The 22,294-nt window shown below is 36.5% G+C and overlaps 1 long non-coding RNA gene across 2 annotated transcripts in view; it reads right to left on the reverse strand.

Moving 5' to 3' along the window:
* LOC125938610 (uncharacterized) overlaps positions 1-22,171 on the reverse strand; it is a 111,954-nt gene extending 89,783 nt beyond the window's left edge. The window contains exons 1-2 of one of the 2 annotated variants that reach the window (XR_007462748.1): positions 21,875-21,996; positions 21,177-21,732 (exon numbers count right to left, since the gene is read on the reverse strand). This is a non-coding gene — a long non-coding RNA (uncharacterized LOC125938610). Of the gene's footprint in view, positions 1-21,159; positions 21,733-21,874 lie in introns of those variants that run through there. The other variant, XR_007462747.1, reaches the window with a different exon arrangement.
* Positions 22,172-22,294: the final 123 nt, after the last annotated feature.

Below are 22,294 nucleotides of genomic sequence, written 5' to 3' on the forward strand. Positions count from 1 at the left end.
AAGTGACAATAAAAAAGTAAAACAATGAAAAACATCCAATTTGTAGAATTTTTTGAAAAAGAAACAGATTGCATGGTAACATTTGAACATAAGCCACAAAAGAGTGGAATGGCTAGCAATGAAACATTCTAAACAACTTGATCCTCATGACAGAGGTTGACAAACTACAGTCCTTGTACTGAACCTTTTTTGCTTCCTATTTTCCTTTATTCTGAGACAATAGAAATTTATTCTATCAAGTTTGGGAGGCTATAAATTCCAAATGGTGGAGATAGCAGGGCCCTGATCCCTCTGAAGTTTCTAGAGAAGAATTCTTCCTTGCCTCTTCTTAGATCCTAGTGGTTACCAGCAATTCTTGGTGTTCCTTGATGGCAGCTGAATCACCCGAACCTCTGCCTCTGCCTTCCCATCGCCATCTTCTCTGCATGTCTGTTTGTATCTCTTCACCGCCTTCTCATAGGAACGCCAGTCATTAGATTTATGGTCCATCCCAATCCAGTATGGCTTCTCCTTAGCTTGATTATTTCTGTAAAGACTATTTCCTAGTAAAGTCACATTCACAGATACTGGAAGTTAGAACTTCCACATATATTTTTGTGGGGCACAGTTCAACTCACAATAGTCTATGTCTTGATATTCTATCTTCTGGGTCCTTGGCATTGGAGGAGGCTCCATCCTCTAGGTGCTTGGTGGCAGTACAACATCTATTTTTATAAAGTTTCACAGGACACTACTACATCTATTTATTTATTTAATGTCTATGGCTGCTTTCATACTGCAAAGAGAGAACTGTAGTTGCAAAATGACTCTATGACCTGAAAAGCCTAAAATATTTACTATCTGGCTCTTTATAGAATAAGTTTACCAATCTCTGGTTTAAGGGGACCATAAAGATATTGACTATATTTACACTTTAAATTCCTGGAATATGAACTGAAATAATAGGAAAAGAGATTATTCCCAATGCAATAGAGGCTGACAAATTCAAAGGAAGAAAAGAAAGGAGAGAAGGAAAGGAGAAAATAAAGTAAATAAATAACAAAGATAAACAGAAGATTACCAATCAAAAGAAAGTTTATAAATACAAATTAATATCAATGAAATAAATTTTAAAACAAAAGAACATTGTTTTAACAAATTTAACTTATGCTATTTTCATAAATATTAAACTTTATATACTATAAGTCCATCCACTAAAGAGATTATAGAAAACATATTCTGGAATTCATAAAAATTTAATGAAAAAAGCTGGATACTATATTAATATTTCAAAAATCAATAACTTCCTAAAATTTCCAGCCCTAAGCACCTAGAAGTGGAAGCAGAAAATTTAAATATCAGACCAAAATATAAAGCTACTATAATAATGCATTATGGAATGAACAGTTGTATCTTAAAAGTTGATCAGCTTCCAGGAATATATTTTAGTATTTATGATAATTAACATGATAATTTTATAACTCAATGAAAGATGAATTAGTTAATAAATGGCTGCTCTTCCAACTGAGTATTCATTTGGAAAAAATTAAAATGTGATCTTTCTCCTATATAGTAATCCGAGACTAAATTTCAAATATGTTAAATATTTCAATGCATATAAAATTAAATCTTATAAGAAAATCTAAGATCTCCACAAACTAATGTTTAAGGGATATATTAAATAAATCAATGCCTACAAGCTTTTACAAACTCTATATTAGGATCCAGTAAGGAAAGCAAGAAATGCATTGATTATTTAAGTGAAAGGAATTTAATATTCCAAACTGGGTGCACAGGTGTTGTGAGGGCTCAGTGAGCAAGAAGACACTGAGGTAGCCCAGGGACAGTAATTGCAGGAAATATGTGCATGTGTGTGCACTCACTCACTCACTCTAGGGCTGGGAGAACAGAGGGAAGAGATTGGACTTATCAAAACCCAGGGGCCCAGGGGTCCTATAAGCCTGGCCTCAGACTCTGCCTCAGACCCAACAGGAAGTAGACTGCAAGGAGAAAAGTGGCTTGCAGAGTTCCAGCTCCAACATTTGGAATGACTTTGGACTTTGCAGTTAAAAAAAAAGTGTTTAATAACTTGTACAGATAACTTCAAGTGCTCTGTATGGCAAAAGAGATCATAAACATAGTCGATAGACAAACAACAGATTTGGAATAAGGACAAAATCATCATATACTTGGCAATCTATCCAATTACACACACACACACACACACACACACACACACACACACACCAGAAAAAATGGGTTTTCACAGGGGTATATTTATTGTTACATTATTTGTAGTGGCAGAGAGAAAGAGAGAGAAAACAAAATTAATCAATATGAGAATGATTGAATAAATATGTTTACACATCATGGAATATCATGCAGTGTTTCAGCATTAAATTGGTTCAGGTTGCAATAATAGTGAAGTAACAAGTATGAGAGTAGTCAAGGGCTGTGGAGGGTCTGAGATTTTACTCTACTTTCAAGCTAACAAGTTAGCTAAAGCATAGATGCTAGCACAAGAAACAAGATTCCTCGGTTAAAATCAAAGGACTTTATTTCTCATGGCACAACAGAGCACCTATTTCTATTTTCTAAGTGTGTTTTCTATTCAAACATCCTTGTAAAGATTGTCTGGGACAAAAGCTGCCACACAATGTATAGGAACATCATGGAGAACTGCCTCTAACTCCCTCCTGCATACAATAATTATAAATATCCAGGGCGCCTGGGTGGTTCAGTTGGTTAAGCATCCAACTTTGGCTCAGGTCATGATCTCATGGTCCATGAGATGGAGCCCTGTGTCGGGCTCTGTGGATCCTGCTTCAGATTCTGTGTCTCCCTCTCTCTCTGCCCCTCCACCACCCATGCTCAGTCTCTCTCTCTGTCTCAAAAATAAATAAAAACATTTAAAAAATTAAAATAAAATAAAAAATTCTGAACAAAATGTAAATATTTTTTAAAAACTATCTAAAAGGAATGGACAGTGACCAAGAACAGGCAAAAATTGGAAGGAATTTATGCCTTGAAAGAATGGAAATGCATGGTTGACACCTACTTTTAGGTAGCTTTTTCCTGAGGGCCTACTTTAGCCCATAAGGAACAGAGCCACTAGAACTTAAGCAGAAAACATTTTATTTGCCTGAGATGTCAAGGATAGAATTTGGGGCTGCCAGATAGAATGTGGGTCTGAAAACTGAGGGAAAAAAATCCTCAAAAGGAGGGAGCCATTCATTGGAAGAAGCCCCAAAATCTGTGGAAAAGAAAAAAAAAAACTCCTTTCAAATCATTGGCTGATATGTAGCAATTTCTTACTCGACACATCCCCAAAGGCAAGGGAATTAAAAGCAAAAATGAACTACTGGGACCTTATGAAGATAAAAAGCTTCTGCACAGCAAAGGAAACAACCAACAAAACTAAAAGGCAACCAACGGAATGGGAAAAGATATTTGCAAATGACATATCGGACAAAGGGCTTGTATCCAAAATCTATAAAGAGCTCACCAAAGTCCACACCCAAAAAACAAATAACCCAGTGAAGAAATGGGCAGAAAACATGAATAGACACTTCTCTAAAGAAGACATCCGGATGGCTGACAGGCACATGAAAAGATGCTCAACGTCGCTCCTCATCAGGGAAATACAAATCAAAACCACACTCAGATATCACCTCACGCCAGTCACAGTGGCCAAAATGAACAAATCAGGAGACTATAGATGCTGGAGAGGATGTGGAGAAACGGGAACCCTCTTGCACTGTTGGTGGGAATACAAACTGGTGCAGCCACTCTGGAAAACAGGGTGGAGGTTCCTCAAAAAATTAAAAATAGACGTACCCTATGACCCAGGAATAGCACTGCTGGGAATTTACTCAAGGGATACAGGAGTACTGATGCATAGGGGCACTTGTACCCCAATGTTTATAGCAGCACTCTCAACAATAGCCAAATTATAGAAAGAGCCTAAATGTCCATCAACTGATGAATGGATAAAGAAATTGTGGTTTATATACACAATGGAGTACACGTGGCAATGAGAAAGAATGAAATACGGCCCTTTGTAGCAATGTGGATGAAACTGGAGAGTGTTATAGGTGAAATAAGCCATACAGAGAAAGACAGATACCATATGTTTTCACTCTTATGTGGATCCTGAGAGACTTAACAGAAATCCATGGGGGAGGGGAAGGAAAAAAAAAGGAGGTTAGAGTGGGAGAGAGCCAAAGCATAAGAGACTCTTAAAAACTGAGAACTGAGGGTTGATGGGGGGTGGGAGGAAGGGGAGAGTGGCTGATGGGTATTGAGGAGGGCACATTTTGGGATGAGCACCGGGTGTTGTATGGAAACCAATTTGACAATAAACTTCATATATTGAAAAAAAAATCATTGGTTGACATCTAAATTGCACTTGTATAGGGGAGACTCCAAAGGCAGTAACAAGACATTGTCTATTGAAAATTTTAACTATTTATTATACATATGTATTATACAATAATCATATAATTTTAATTAAATTTTAATTAAAAGGTTATATATTATTAAAGTTTAAATGATCACATGCTAAATACGTTGAACTCATTTAAATTATGTATTTTTCTCAGAAAGTCTATTTTTGTGCTCTAAAGTCATCTCTTTAAGATTTATTTTTAATTCTTGTCTTCACTTCCTCAAAGGGTTCTGTATGATCAGTTTGGCTTTCCTTTTCTGGGGTTACATAGTCCCCTGAAGTGTATTCTGATTTTGCTTTGCTTGCTCATGTTGTTTCTTCAACATGCAAATTGTCCATCACTATCCCCAGTGAGTGTCTGTTCTGGTGGATCAATGGTGAATAGGCTGACCAATCATTGCCAGTTCTGGGAGGGAGGGATTCTGAGTCAACAGGGGCAGAAAAGGGAAGAATTAAACCCAACAGGTGGTTTCTGCCCTCAGCTTCCTCTCCACAAAGATGGTTAATATGTGACAAGCCCTCATAAGACCAAAGATAGCAAGCAAGCAAATTCATTGCCAGACTGTATCTTGTGCCCCCTCAGGGACCCACAGAAACACCAACATGTTTGAGTCCTGGAGTAAAGACAGGGTCTCTGAGCCATCTTTGGTATATCAGCTGTCTTAGGCATCAAGGATAATATTTCTATCCTGAGGTTCATGACACCTCAATGTATCTGCTACCCTCTACCAGTTTGACTGCCCTGCTTGTTTGAGTCCACCAGAGAAGCAATGGAAGTAAGATATACTCAAGCTACTAGAAGAACCGTATATATTAATGATTTTACTAATTCTAATAGTCCCTTTAGCAGATAGTTTTATATTTCCTATGTACACAAAAGTATAAAATGCATGTGATAGCATTTTTATTCCTTTTTATGAACAAGGGCTGAATCATTCATTTTGTTACTTTCCAAAACAACAACAACAACAACAAAAAAAAAAAAAAAAAAACAAACAAACAAAAAAAAAAAAAACACCAACCCTGTGACTACTAGTTCTATATAATTTGGCTTGAACCCAAGCTTTAGTGCAGCTTAACCACATCATTGCACTATGAAGAAAATGGAGACATTGCATTGTGTTTCCATGTAGGGATCAGATTTAGGCCTCAGTGTAAGAAAAGTTTAAGATATGTTTTAGGAGAGGGGTGCTGGGTGGCTCAGTTGGTTAAGTATCTCAGGTCATGATCTCATGGTTAGTGGCTTTGAGCCCCGCATCGGGCTATGTGCTGACAGCTCAGAGCCTGGAGCCTGCTTTGGATTCTGTGTCTCCCTCTCTCTCTTTTCCTCCCCTGCTCATGCTCTGTCTTTCATTCAAAAAATAAACAAACATTAAAAAAAAATTTAAAGATATATTTTAGGAGATTTAGATCCAGTTCAGAAGCCATATATAAAATCTTAAATACCACACTGTTAGTTAAGAAATAAATACTTGCCACTGGGAGTCTTTCCCTACTAAGAATTGATTGGATTGGTTTATTATGGAAGTAATAGCCTTTTATTTTATTTCATATTTTATTGGTCTGTAAAAAATTCTTTTTACATATTTACAACATTATGAAGTACTACTGCTTTATATAACCACTCATGTGAAATGTTTCTCCTGGGGTTGTGCATTGTAGCAGCCCTGTCCATATATAACATTATGTAAATGTGTACATATGATCATGCATATATACTGATCACAATTTAGTGAAGTCTCTCTGAGTACCCCTATTGTTCAGGTGAACGCTATCTCCCCTTCTTTTTTTTTTATACCTTTCCCTACCTCTGCCAACCATAAACCATATAATGACCCACTACATTAGAAACCTCTTGTATTATCCCACATTAAAATAATCATGTTTAAATAATCATGTTTATACAAGATTTAAGTAGTTATGTGTAATCTACAGAATTTTTGTAACGTTTGTTTTATAGGAGATATTATACATTTATTTATTTCCTTACTGGTTGTACATATCTCAACGAATCATTTGGCATAGTTCTAATTTATTTCCTTTTTAAAAAAACTTTTTTATTATTCTAAATTTTATTATTAATTAATTTATTTATTTATATTTTTATTTATTTGGGGGAGAGCGCAAGCAGGGGAAGGGCAGAGGGAGGAGGACAGAAGATGCAAAGCAGGCTCTGCGCTGACAGGCTGACAGCAGCAAGACAGATGTGGGGCTCTAACAAACCATGAGATCATGACCTGACCTGAGTTGAAGTCCAACACTCAACCAATTAAGCCACCCAGGTGCCCCTAAATTTTATAAATATTTTTAAAATGAAACTTTCATCTGCAAGATACACAGATCTTCAATGTCTAATTAAATGACTTTGATGCATATACACACCCTTGTACCTAACACCTCAATCAAGGTATGAAATGCTTCCATCATCTTGGAAAGTTCCTGAGTGGCATCTTGAAGTCTGGTTTTGGCTATCACTGATAAGGCTGCTAAAAACATTTGCACACAAGTTTCTGTGTGGGTAAATCAATTCATTTTTCTGCCCAAGACAAATGAATCAACTTACCTCAGAAGTATTAAAAATAGCCAAAACTGGGACACCTGGGTAGCTCAGTCAGTTAAGTGTCCAACTTCGGCTGAGGTCATGATCTTGCGTGAGTTCGAGCCCCGCATCGGACTCTCTGCTGCCAGCATGAGTCTGCTTTGGCACTTCTGTCCCCCTCTTTCTTTGCCCCTTCCCCACTGGTTCTATATCTCTCTCAAAATAAATAAACTTAAAAAAAAATAGCTAAAACTAAAATGATGGACCATATAAAGCGTTGGTAAGAATGGAGAAGACACTGAACTGTCATGTGCTATTGGTGGGAATGAAAATGGTGCAGTCACTTTGGAAAATGGATTGATTGCTTCTTAAACAGCTGAACAGACATTACTATAGACCCTGCCATTCTACTACTGGGGGGCATTGAAGGAAATGGATGCATTTGTCTATTGTCTAGGACTTAAGCATGTTGGTGTTTCTGTGGTTACCCGAAGGGGCACAAGATGCAGTGTGGCAATAAATTTGCTTGCTTGCTATCTTTGGTCTTATGAGGGCTTGCCACATCTTAACAGTCTTGGTTGAGGGGAAGCTGAGGAACCACCTGATGGGCTTATTTGCCCCCTTTTCTGCCCCTGTTGACAGAGAATTCCTCCCTCCTAGAACTGGTAATGATTGGTCAGTTTATTCAGCAGTGGGGACAGTGATGGAAGGTACAAAGCAATCTGAATAGTGAAGAAACATAACATGAGCAAGCAAAGCAAAATCAGAATACACTTCAGGGGACTGTGTAACCCCAGAAAAGGAAGGCTGAACTGATCATAGAGAATAAAGCATATTTTAAATCCAGAGAACAAGCTGTTGATTGCCAGAGGGGAGGTGGGTGGGGGAATGGGTGAAATAGAAAAAGGAGATTAAGAGGTACAAGCTTCAATTTATAAAATAAATAAGTCACACAGATTAAAAGTACAGTATTGGGAATATAGCCAATAATATATTAATAATGTTGTATGGTGACCATATTTATCATTGTGATAAGCACTGAGCAATGTATAGAATTGTCAAATCAGTATGTTGTACACCTGAAAGTAATATGATTTGTATGTTAATTACCCATTAATAAAAAAAATAGAACAAAGCATTCTCTTTGAGGAAGAAGTGAAGAAACAAGAGAATTAAAAATAAATCTTAAAGAGATGACAGAGCACAAAAATAGATTTTCTAGGAAAAATATGTATACATTATTTAATTAAATTATTTTATGTTGCATATGATTTAAACTTACTATAAATTTTAATATAAATTTATACTATGTTATGTAAGTTATATATATAATACATAAAGTAAATATATGAAATACATTATATAAATATAAACTAACTAAAATTTAATTAAAATTATGTAATATTATATAGTACATATGTATAATTAGTAGTTCAAAATTTCAATAGACAAACTAAAAATTAAGATGGTCACATCTGAGAACAGGTTTACCAGCCTGAAAAATAAAAACAGTCTAAAATCCTGAGCAAAAACACTGTGCTGGAGAGAACAGAAGAGACAAGGGAAAGACTTCTCTGGAAACCTGGGAACTGTGAAGGTCTTTTCAGGGTACCATCTGGACAAATCATGTCCATTAGAGTCTCCCTTTCTCATCACTTTCTTATGATGTTGATGCTTCTGGTATGGGAGCCAAACTTTGAGAAATACAAAGCCAGAACACCAAATAAGCTATCACAAAGGCAGTCTCTTTTGCCTTGTAAATGTAAGTTAGTTTTTAATATTAGAAACTTCATAAAAACCCATGTATAAAAAGTAAAAATTTAAAGATATTTAAAGCAAGAAAAATCATAGCAATAACGAGTTTCACCATACCAATGAATCCTGACATTTTTTCCAAAAGTACGGACACAGTACAAGAAATTTGGCATGAAAGACTATTATCCAAGTTGGTAAGATTGTATTACTTTTTAAATCAAAAGTATAAAACTGATGCTAATGTGTACACCAGATTCATCCTCATGTACAGCTTAAAATAAACTCCCATAAAGTTGTGAATTTCTGAAACTAAGCTATATTTTCCACACTGATACTTTTCGCTGTTAAACAGGATGTTTTCTTTTCAAAAATGAAGGGATATTCTGAATCTAAAAGAATGGAAATATAAGATTGAACACTTAGGTGAAAAGTGTGTTTTTGAAAAGTGGATTTGATTAACACTTTTTGCATTGTTTACAATAAAGTACAAACTACACTGAACCCAAATCACAAAGCCTTAGGGTTTGAGGAACATGAGAGAGAGAGGAACACAGAGGGTCATAGCACTGTTTCTAATTTCTACAGGTACATGGATGGAGTGGCCTGCTTCTCTCTGGTATGAAAGAATCTATTTACATGTCTGTTAATATTTATTTTTAAAATCTCAACATTATAAATCAAAGCCCAGCATTAATATTTCCTAAACCTTTACTTTTGGCAGGGTGTTTACCTTAAGCTTTTTGTATTTAAAAGATCCTCACCTTTAATTTATCTGTAAAAATCCTGATGTCTCGCATGCTTGATTACCAGTGAGGTAGTATCACTGGTATACTGAATACCAACAGCCACAGTTGGTATTCTGGCCAGAAAAAAAAAAAAAAAAAAATGATGAGAAGTGATGAGGGAGAATAAAGCAAGCTGAGGGCAAAGTACAGGCTAAAAGCACCCCACCATGTGGGATATATGTGACATTCCTCAGACACTCCTGGCTGCCCAAGAACAGGGGAAAGAAGGGGCGCCTGGGTGGCTCAGTCGGTTAAGCCGCCGACTTCAGCTCAGGTCATGATCTCGCGGTCCGTGAGTTCAAGCCCCGCGTTGGGCTCTGTGCTGACAGCTCAGAGCCTGGAGCCTGTTTCAGATTCTGTGTCTCCCTCTCTCTGACCCTCCCCCATTCAAGCTCTGTCTCTCTCTGTCTCAAAAATAAATAAATGTTAAAAAAAAAAATTAAAAGAACAGGGGAAAGAAAAGAAAGCAAATGGTTGACTGATAGAGATTACAGTCACGCAGGACTGGAGTCTCCTTCAGTTTACTGCAAGAAAAAGGCAATCTTATCCATAGCATAATCTCCAGACACCTGTAGACTCTTTCTTGGAGTCCAAATATCATCCTCACCAAAATGTAAAGGGGTTTATTAAGTAATTGCCATGGTGGTCTGGGAAACAAAGGCAAATGTAAAATTAAATTCCCTTACTGCCTACAGCCCATTGACAAGTCCTTGAAACAGGCAGAGCGGCCTCCCTCTAGGAGCTCAGCTGTCTTGATGATAACACTTTGCTAGGTGCAAACATTACCCTGACCCCCCCCCCCCCAGGATCCTGTAAGTCTACTTTAACGTATAAAAATTCTTTTGGAAACTTTATCTCAACTCCCCCAAGATATATGCTGGCAATCATACTCCAAGCTTATGGCCCCCCGATACACATCTGAAAGTTCTCATGACTAAGGTTTTACCAAATGGTAATAAATGGCATTTTCCTAATGACAGCTAGCCCCTCAAGGTCCTGAAAACCTTGCTTCCAAAACTCCTTAGAGACTTACGCTGTCCCTAACCCCCTCCCAACCTGAGGGTATACAATCAATTCACCGTCACAATCCCAGTGCAGCTTTTTCTGCCCACACGTTCTGTCCCTGTGCTTTAATAAAATCACCTGTTTTGCACCAAAGATGTCTTCAAGAATTCTTTCTTGGCCATCAGCTCAAAACCCCACCATCACCCAAAACCCCATCAAGGAGTATATCAATTACTAGTTTGTTGGGTACAGTTAAGAGTTTAAACAGAGGTACACACATATGCTATACAAGATGGATTCTAGAATGCATGTTGATTGCTGGAAAACGCCATTATAGATCAAGTGGCTTACAATCAGATAAAGAACTTCTTTGTAGCAAAGGTCACAAATTATCTGTGGAGAAGATGCTGAAGGATTTTGGAAACAATGTCTGTACCAGCCAAAGGTAGACAGGAGTCTTGCTGATGAGGGCTGGTGATATTATTGGCCTCACACACTGTCATTCAGTCATACAATTTGCTTTTGTGAGAGCTCATGAGTAAGCCCATTTATGAAATGTGACTTCCTCAAAGGTGTGGAAGGATTTTGTCTTGCAGGTTGTATTTGTCTTTGTAATCTCTGCATCGCCTGGAGTCTGGCATACAGTAAAAGTTCACAACATGTTTCTGCTTGAAAGAGCTTTGCATTTGGTAAGTCATCATGACTCCTTATAATAATTACTGCTCTCAGGCAAATAATGTCATAGGAATGCTGCTGTAAATGTAAAGAAAGATTTATCTTCAAATGTTAACATAGCCACAGCCACACCTCCTCAGTATCTATTAACTGAAGGTTGAACAAAACAGTAAGGTCCCAACACTTTCAAAAATCATAGAATTTTTGAAATAATCACACAATTCCTTTTCACAGAAAACATCTGCTACATGCCTATGTGCCTAAACATTCCCAACAGTGACGATTTTTATACAGGGAGGGTGGGGGAACATAAATGGATGGAATCAATTTAGCAAGCCACCATTCCAGCTATTAAGACAGAGAGACGGGTAGTAGCTTCTGTTTGCAGGAACACCAGTGTGTAAAATAACAGCAACTATCTTTTATTGAATGCCTACTAAAAGTCACGTATCACACTAGGCACTTTACATATGGTATTACTAATTCTCACAGCAAGCTGCCCCAGATCACAGTTAATGAGCGACTGCGCCAAATACAAGCCCAGGATCTGCCAGATTCCTAAGTCCTGTACTTTCAGGTTGGTGGGCTTCTCTGGGGGCTGGGGCTGTTCCAGCAAAACAAGAGATCAAGAAAAATTGCTGAGCAGCATCAAACAAAAAGTGTGGGTGATATGCTGAGACTGGATGGAAATCAGAAAGATGGAGACTGAGACAGAGGGCTACACAAAAACCGTGTCTGAGGAGAACAACCAAGCACGGTTACTCGTTCTCCTCATGAAATATTACTCAAGCTTTTGGGAGTTATGTAAATGGCTATGCAGAACTGGAAAGCCCTCTGGGGGGGTTCCTGAGGCTACACCCAAGGCATTCCCCTTGGCCCTACTCTCTTTTGTGGGGTCATCTAGAAATCTATAGATTCCAATTATTTCACTTTCCTTTAATGATTCTAAAAATGCTTAGTCTTACAAATATGATATTTATATCTCTATTTCAAAAGGACAGTCAGAACAGAAAGCATAACTTTAATGTTGCTGTGATTTTTATGTTGTGAGAGCAAACCCCGTTTTTTGTTGGGTTTTTGATTACTTCATTTAAAAATTTATAGTAAAGGAACAAATTCATATCTAGCTTTGAAATATGTTGAGTTGTTTAGATGCATTTTTCAAAGTTGTTTTAATATATACTGAAGGAAATGATGACCCTTTTACATATAAACAACTTGGATCAAGGCAAAAATTTGCAAAAGCTATAAAGAAATTCAGGAGAAAGAGTTGACTGTGACAGAAAAGGTGAGAAATCACTTTTCCTGAGTAGAAAAATAGAGTCATGCTGGGAAATGTGGAGCCTCTACAATTGAAATTTCTTCTTTTTCTGTCAAACTAAAGAGAAGAGAAAGACAGTTTTGAAAGGGAGAAACACAAAATCCTCTGAGGAGATTACTTCAACAGCTAAATAGAAGAGGTTGAGATAAAAGACAGTTACCACGTTGAGAAATACTCCTGGGGGTCATTCATCTTTGATGGTGTGAAATTGTATTTTTATACCAAAAATTGACACCTGAAGTAACATGGATGAAAAATTAGAGGTTCAGTTTTTAAAGCTTTAGGAAAAGATTAAGACTAAGAAGACATAAAGGTAAGACAGAAAAATAATTCACTATATTTACATGTCTTTAAATATTACCACACTCATTTACCCTGGTCATGCATGATATACTACCTAATTTTAATTCCAAATTTCAGAAAGAAAAAAAAAAAAAAAAACTATTTCTGAATGGAAAAGCTCCTTGGACCGGGACTATGCTTTATATATCTTTGTAGCTCTCCACTTCTGTTCACTGGCAGCCCACAGGAAATGTTAGTAAATGAATGGGGAAAGAAATCTGTGTTTTTCATTCAACTGCTCCTTTGGAAAGCCTATCCATTTGAACTCTAGGCAAAGAAGCCAGGGTCCAGGGCCAAACTCAAAAGACTTCTTGGAGCATGTATTTGCATATGTGATGCTATTGGGTTGGAAGTGTGGCCAATTGGAGATTATATGCATCACCCAAAAGTATTTTTTTTATGTTTATTTATTTTTGAGAGAGACACAGAGTGTGAGTGGGGGAGAGGCAGAGAGAAAGGGAGACACAGAATCTGAAGCAGGCTCCAGGCTCTGAGCTGTCAGCACAGAGCCCTACGTTGGGCTGAACTCATGAACAGTGAAATCATGACCTGATCAGAAGTCAGATGCTTAACCAGTTGACTGAGCCACCCATGCACCCCACACCCAGAAGTATTCAAATTAATTTTAGGTTTAAAACCCTGTGCCTTCCTAAGGCTGTAGGTATGTATATCAGTCCTTGGTGATATTGAGTGCCTACTATATTCTGGGTGATGTGAATCCTTTTGATAACTCAGCAGGTTAGGTATGTAAGCCCATTTTACAGATGAAGAAACAGGCTTATAGAAGCAAAATAATTTGCCCAAGTTCACCAAGCTACTGAATAATTCAGGTTGGATCTTGACTCAGGTCTGTTTTTTCTACTTTAACCATTGTTGACAGAAGCAAGCTTGTTGGAGGTGTATGAGGAAACAGAAACTTATGTAATAAATTACAAAGTCCAGCCTCTAAAGTGACAGCAAATGTTTCATTTAATTTTACTTTGGTTTTGTACCTCACAATGATGATATGCATACAATATTTTATTCACTTTAAAAGAAAAAAAGCTTTACAAGTGTTATTTTTGAATTCACAATGTTCACATGAAGAACTGAAGAGAAAATTTTTCACTTTTTACATTTAAGTAAACAGAAAAACAAAAACCTAGAAGACAAAGGCTGTAATGCAGTCTTTTCAAACCAACCCAGCAAGGGAGCAATGTGAAGAAGGTGGAACACAATGGCTTGTGCTTCATTAATTAGTGCTCTAACCACAATGCGCTGCCACTATGCTTGAAATAACTGGGATGTTGTACTCTTGCATTTCATTATTGGGAGTTTTGAAATAAAATTTGAAGAAAATAAGATCTCTAAAAAATAGAGTCGTTCATAGTGATGATTTACATTACAAAAGTTTTTTTAAATCTCAAAAATATTTACTCTCTAGGGTTTCTTACACTCTAAGCTTTCATAATACAATTCAACACTTGTTTTTGAATCTATTAGGTACTGGAACCTACAGGTTGAGATACAGGATTATTTCTTAAACATAAAGTGTGTGGAGACTTGATAATTGAAGAGTATTATGAAATAAAGGAAAGCTATCTTAGAAATAAAATAGTTGGGGCACCTGGGTGGCTCTGTCGGTGAAGTGTCCAACTTCTGCTCACGTCATAATCTCGCAGTTCGTGAGTTCAAGCCCTGCATCGGGTCTGTGCTGACAGCTCAGACCGTGGAGCCTGCTTCAGATTCTGTGTCTACCTCTCTCTCTGCCCCTCCCCCACTCGCACTCTTTTAAAAATAAACATTAAAAAATTAAAAAAAAAGAAATAACAATAGGTAACAAATATTGAGAATTTACCACCTAAAAAGCACTATACTAAGCATTTCATACTAACTTATTGCCTCCAATAATCTTATGGAGGGAATAGTATTATCATCCCAATTTTATAAATGAGGAAAGTGTGTCACAGAGAAAAATTACTAGCACTCACAATTTTCAACCCTGGAGTCACACTTATAATTCTCTATGACCAAGACAGAAATAGTACACAGGTATTAGAAGCATAAGGTAACTTACAGATCATTTTGTCCATCATTTCTCCTACTGGGCTCCATATAAGAAGATATGGGTCAAACAGGTCCCTGGACAAATAGTTTTGGAGGTATTTTTTCTCTCTCTTGGTGAATCACAACCTCAGATCGTTTGAATTCTTTTACAAGTTTTATCACCTCAGAATAAAAGTTTATGCATTAAAAAACAAAGCTATGAAACAACATGCTAAAGGAATTTGAAAAAGTTCTTTTCATATATGTTAACAATCCCCCTTCTGTAATTTTATATTTTGATGTCATTAGCCAACTTTTCTTTGTTTAGCAAAACTACCTTAAGCAAAATGATTGAGTAATTAAAGATTGGCAAACTATGGGGCGCCTGGGTGTCTCAGTCGGTTGAGCGTCCGACTTTGGCTCAGGTCATGATCTCGCGGTTTGTGAGTTCGAGCCCCACGTCGGGCTCTGTGCTGTCAGCTCAGAGCCTGAAGCCTGCTTCGGATTCTGTCTCCTCTCTCTGCCCCTCCCCAACTTGTGCTCTGTCTCTCTGTCTCTCAAAAATAAATAAATGTAAAAAAAATTTTTTAAAAAGATTGGCAAACTACAACTACCAATCCAAATCCAAGAGAAAAATTTTTTTTTACATTTAAGTTATAAAAAGAAAGGAGACTATATGATAGAGTCCTTATGTAGCTCTGCAAAGCTTAAAATATATACTATCTGGTCCTTTGTAGAAAAAGCTTGCCAATCCCTGGAGTAATCAAACACTGAAAGGGCAGGTACAATCTAAAGAGGTTTTTCTTACCCAGTGTAAACATGAGATTGTTTTCTCTAGTCCACTACTCAAGTAACTAATTTACAGAATTAAGTAGCAGTTACATCAAAATGTTTACTACTAAGTGTATTTAGCTTTGGCAGGCAAAAACATCATTCTACAAACTCAGAAGTACAAGAAATAGAATTTATTACTATAACAACTTACTTTCTATTTCTCATTCTACCTAGGGAGTTGAAAGTTAATGTCAATCTGGGATTCCCTTCTTTTTACCAGGACTGAGATTAATTTTGAGAGGACATTTGGTTACAGAGTACCACATGCTGGTACTGGTGAGACAGGCTTTCTGCTCCTGGGTTACTGGTCCATCTCAACTCTTACGAAGCCCTGCTTCCCACCCACGCGGCTCATTCAGGACTTTCCTCTAGGTTACTTCCTTGCCACTAAGGCCAGGATGGGCTCACTAAACAGAAGCTAGTTTCTTTCTGCTTGGATTATTCAGGGCCTGTAATTGTCAATATTTGCTTGCCTCATGTCTTAGGCTTTCCCTACGCTTTAAAAGTTATCCCTCTTAGCTTCACTATATTCTGCAATACATCTTTTATAGCATTTGTTAATTTTCTATTTTTGAATTTATTTGCTCCATGGTTTCTAAACACCTTTTGAGAATAGGTACCATTTTGTTTCTTCATTTATGCATCTCCTGTTTATAGCAGCTGCTGATACATATCAGGCCAAAAATATTGGTTAGTGTTAATGACTCACTAAGTATGTCCATTACAGAAGACCTTTCAGACTTGATTATAGTTTTGTCAGCACTTGAGTTCTTGTATACATCAAAAATAAACATTACATTTCCCTTATTCTTTTACTTCCCTTACAGCCAATGAGATTTTGTTCATGTTCGTATAAATATTTACACACACACACATACCCCTGAGGTCTTTAAAATTTCATTGAGTATAGTAGAAAGAGGAACTAGAACTGGTGAGGACATTAGATATTACCAAATATGATGGGGCTTTTCATTAAACATTAAAATAAGGTCCACAACAGCTTCTGGCATACGGTAACCACTAGTTGGGTAGACATTGAATGAACTTTGTACAAACAGGACAATCATTTATTTTAGATACACATTTTATCTTGGCCTACAAATACCCTAGCTCTTGATGTGGAAATGAAACAGCTCTAAGTTCTCCCTAATTTCTCCAAGTATTAACTTTGTTGCCTGCTCATCTGCTATCAAAAATGTACAGAAGACATTGCTTTATATACCTGTTAAGGAGCTCAACATTGATTTGAGAACCATCCAGCAGCTTCAATGTAGAGCTGAAGCAAATAAAAGCCAAAGAGGGAAACATACAGAAAGCTATATCCCTGACTGTACCAGCTTACTTCTCCACAGAATTATCCTTAAATTATGACTTAATATTTTCTTATTGGCTTTGTTCTGAGAGGAAAGTTTGGACATGCCCTGTAAAATCACAATTGAAGATTATGGGTGGTTCTAGGATAATGTGTCAACTGAAATTCAGTTAAACACAGAGGTATGTGTCTAGGCCTGTGTCCTAGGCAGCACAACAATCTGACAAACTGAGCAACCCAGTCACTTTGGAAGTGGTCTCTGCTGAAAAAAAGGGTACTTAATCGAGCAACACCAAATACCTGAAATGCCCCTTAAAAGTACTTACCTCACACCACTTCAGTTCCATGCACAAGTAGCCTTCTGATGATTACATGAAGAGAAGATACGTTGTGATTTGGAGATGTGACCATTACAGTTACTGGAGCGTTTTCCATTGTAATTCTAACCTGACAAAAGTGATTTTTAAAAATGTATTCATGGTATCAGATACATACAACTTTAGTAAATATTGATAAGGTCCAGTTACTGCCAAGAACCACTCAGCTAGCTACAAATTCCCAGACCAAGTTCTGAAAGGATAGGGACTCTCTTCTTTAATCCTAGAAAATCAGCAGCTGTCATCCAACACCTGGTATATGTAGGAGCTTGGATAGTTGCTGAGTGGAATGAATAAATGATGTGCACATATAGCTAATTCATTGTGAGGCTGACTGATAGCCCACTATATTTCCTTCTGTTGATCCCAAATTCTGTCTCCTTGAATAGGCCTTCCTATTTAAATTTTAGCAAAGACATTTGTTCATTGTTAACATTCTTTACGTAAGAATTCACAATGTAACCTCCTTCTAAATTCTGGTGCCAGAAAAAATTAACTCCAGGAAAAATTAAGTGCTTCCTTTTATCCGGTGTAAAAACTTCATCATCCATCATAGTCTTTTTGTCTTTGCTGCCAGGAAATTCAAAGATATATTTACGTATAATTGCAATGATTATTTTATCTTCTGATAAGATTTCTTTTAAATAATACCTCATTGTTTTAATCTTTTATTTGTTACATTTTAACATATTGCTATTTCTAAGTTTATCCATCTTAAACATCTACTGACTTTCCATGGTAAAAAAGAACTTTGCCTGCTTGAGACCATTTCTCCTTGCTTTCTTTTCTTCCCTCAACCCCCAAGTTATTAGTTTTTATGATGCTTTGTTGGTTACCTTTATAACTTTTTTTTTCTTTCTTCTCTGCCTCCTCTATCAGAGACAGTCTCTCTCCTTTCTTCACGTCCTCCACCCCTCACCAATCTCCTGTGAACTAAGGATATAAATGCCCTCTCCCCTTAGGTCTTCTTCCACCTCCTTTCAATCTTCTAATTTTTAACAGCTGTCTTTTTACAGTGTCAAGGTTGATATTTACATGCAGCACCATAATCAATGTCTACTGTGCTCTATGGATTAATTCTAAAACAGTATATTACTGTAACTATGTATATTCACTGAAAAGTTCAGCAGTATACTTTAAGCATTCTTGTATCCATGTTGTTTTCCTGGAGCTCCTACTTTTCTTTCCCTTTTACTTAAAAAAAAAAAAAAAAGAATATGCATTTTTATTGCCTTTGGCATAGTGGCACTGTGACAGATGTCAGTTCCAGGGTCCTCATTTTGCCAGTTCCCTGCTGCATGTCTGAACAAATTAATTACTTGTTTGAAGTTTGCATGGAATAAGAGGGCCTTGACTTTTTAGAAAGCCATCACTAGGGATGATCTCTAAGTTAGGCATTTTCAGAGGACTTCAGAGAAAGTATGTCCTTCATTAGTGAAGTCACAAAACTCCAATCAGCGTCATAAAATATAAAGTTAAAGCCATTCCATGACTGAGGGGTCGGGGAAACTTTGTTAAAGTAAACTTCTAAATAGGCAAGAAGCAAATTTATAGAATCTAAGAAGAAAAAAAAACATATTTAAAAAATAGAACTAGCCAAATGAAAAGCTAACAGTTGCTCTGACACAAATAACAACAGAAACTAACCCTAGCAGTAACAAAATGTATATTTAGTATTCAAGACAAATAGGGCAATATTTTCATAATAAAGCAAAATAAATCTTAAAAGTAGGCCAAACATACATTCCCCTTACCCTAATGGTTTATATAGGCTTAAATCATGTATTCAGACTTAAAGATTCTAACTAACAAATTTGCCTGTCAACTGAGTGCCTTCCAAGTGCAAGGAACTATTCTAGGCACCAGGGACGAACTTGAAAACCCAGACAGGTGTTCAAGGACTTACCTTCCAGAGGCAGCACACATGAAAGCAATAAATGACATCACACTCTACAGGGTGCCATGTGAGTAAAGACCACCTAACTGCCTGAAAGACTTAGGGAAAGAGTACCAGAGGAGATTTCAAGAATAAGGATTTTCTTAGGAGATAAAAGGAAGGGAAGGGTATCATAGGAAGAAGAACAGTTCAACAGACAAGAGATCTGAGAAATCAGCCACTTGGATAATGGTGAGATACCTGGCTCATGTGATCAGTGTGAGGATAGCACAGAAAGCAGGACAGTCAGGTAAGAAACATACCAGAAAGGCTTTACGTGTCACATGACGAAAAAGGATTTCATTCCAAAGTAAATGAAAACTTTTCACAGCAAAGTAATGGAATAATCTGATTTATATTATCAAGGTAAGACTGAAAGGAGTCAGGGCTTGGCACAAAATCCAGTGAGAAAGTTCAAGTACTTTGTGTTACTCTGCTAGGGCTGTCATAACAAAAACCCCCAGACTGTATGGCTTAAACATTAGAAATTTATTTTTCACAGTTCTGGAAGCTAGAAATCCAAGATCAGGGTGCAGCAGGGTTGGATTCTCCAGAGTCTTCTTTTTGGTTTGCAGATGGCCTCACATGGTCTTTTCTCTCTCTGTGTATATCCCTGATGTCTCTTCCTCTTCTCATAAAGGCACCAGCTTACTGAATTGGGGCTCCACATACTGGCCTCTTTTCACCTTAACTTACCTCTTTAAAGGGCCCCATCTCCAAATACACTCATATTCTTAGGTACTGGAAGTTAGGACTTCAACCCAAGAATTTTTCAGGAACACAACTCCGTCCATAACAAAGTGACTGGCAGTAAGAATGGAGAAGAGAGGACAAATGGAAGGATAGTTAAGAAGTAGAAATCAAATACTTGACTGATGAGTCAGGTATACACAGGAGATAAGGGGTTCTGCTTGATCTCTGCTTTAGGCAATCAGGTATATGCTGGTGCCATTTGTCAAAACAAAAACAATAGAGAAGGAGGCTTGGTGTGCTCAGAAAAGTGAGAAGTTCAAGTTCCAATTGAAGTACTCATTTCTAGTTAACAGGTAAGTAAAATTTGAAGCTTAGGAAAAAATAATAAATATATTAATGATATGATATAATCCAACAATATAGATGGAAGCCCAGGGTACAGGAGATTATCTAGAAAGAAAATATAAAATAAAAACAAAGGGAATGAAATTCGGTAAATAACTTTAAGGGTGCATGAAGAAGCCAAACATGAAGGCTATGAAGGTATATCTGGACAGACAAAGAATGAGAACAAAAGAGAGTGGCACAAAAATTAAGGGCAAGAAGAATTTAGTGGGAGATGGCTATTAATTCCTAAGACATTTTCAGAAAGTTAATGGTATTTTACTTCAAAGATGGGCTTTTTAAGAGTTCTAATTTGTGCTTTTTATGAGTTCTGATTTACAATATTGTTTGTGATGATTTCTCACTATCCAAAATGTGTTCAAAATACCAGTATTATGTAACATTCCTTATACCTTTTGAAAATTATAAATCTTTGGAATGAAAAAAAAAACCTTTAAAGCCAGAAATGTCAAATGTATTAAACTAATCAGTAAAATGATTTTTTTCAAGGTTAATTATTCTTGACAACACTCACATTTATGCTGGAAGGCAAATGTTGAGGTGGGCTACCTACAACAATGTATAGGCCTTAATTCCTGTAGAGGTGGTAAGATATCTCATGGATTAATATCTGAACAATAGAACACATCTTGGAATGCCACGGTCTCATAGCACTAGGTAGCCTGAAATCTGTTCATGAAATATATTTGAATGCCACTACTGATTTAATGTACAAAACAGAAAAACAAGTTGCAGAGGGGAGTAACATTTATTTGTCAGCTATTTTGTGAGTATTATTTTTAGACAATCACTTATAGACACTTCAGAATTCCACATTACTCTAGAGACCCAAAGGCACAGATACAATTGATTTATTATGTTTTTTAAAAAGTGACAAAAGGGAATATTAGTTCTGGAAGATTTTTAATCAATTCAACACTATTATACACTAGAGAAAAAAAAATTTCCACAAACATTCCTTCACAAAATCCATAGTTTTATATTTACATAGAATTATTATAGCAATTTTAAATGTTAATCTATGATACAATGTTACTTCAGATAACATAAAAAATATAGTTTTTTTAATAGCCATGCTCCCATTTTTGATGAAAGCTAGTCAGTTCATCCTAATATTAGTTTAACACTTTAAAAATGCATAACAGACATTCAGTCAGCCTTATAAAACCCCTACGACAGAGGCTGTCAAACGGAATAGACAGAGGGCTCATCATCACTTATGTCTGAATCATCTTCATCTACTCCTTCAATGACTGATTTCTTCCCTTTACAACAGGATACAATTAATCCAATCAAGAATACCTATAAATTTAAATAAGTTACATGTTACTTCTTAAATCTAAAATCACTCAGAAAGTAATGAATTTAAAATCCAATGTCATTACTGTGATACAAATGGGAAATTAAGGATCAAATCATCCCTAGGTATGACAACAGTACTTACCCCAAGAAAGGCCCAGTTACCAAAATAGTATGCTGCACTAAAGAACCAGAATTTGTGAAGGAACAGGTACGTCCGGGTAACAGTACACTGATCTATAAAAGCAAATAAAGGACTATGGTGAGATATTTTCTTTCTTGAAATGGACTATCAATACTTTATCTAAAAGACTGTTAACCAAATAATGGCCATGGTCAGTAAGTGTTAGAGATAGGACTGAAATCTAGGTCCTTCTCCAAAGTCCACTCTTTCAGCACCCTTTTAAATTACCAAATAATAGGATATTTAAAAAAATGAATGTCTCCAATGTAATCCTGGCTTATATAAGTATATATATATATATATATATATATATATATATATATATATAAAGCCAGGATTACATTGGATTATGTGTATATATATATTATATATATATACTTA

This window comes from Panthera uncia (assembly GCF_023721935.1).
Source record: "Panthera uncia isolate 11264 chromosome B2 unlocalized genomic scaffold, Puncia_PCG_1.0 HiC_scaffold_24, whole genome shotgun sequence".
Taxonomy (NCBI): domain Eukaryota; kingdom Metazoa; phylum Chordata; class Mammalia; order Carnivora; family Felidae; genus Panthera; species Panthera uncia.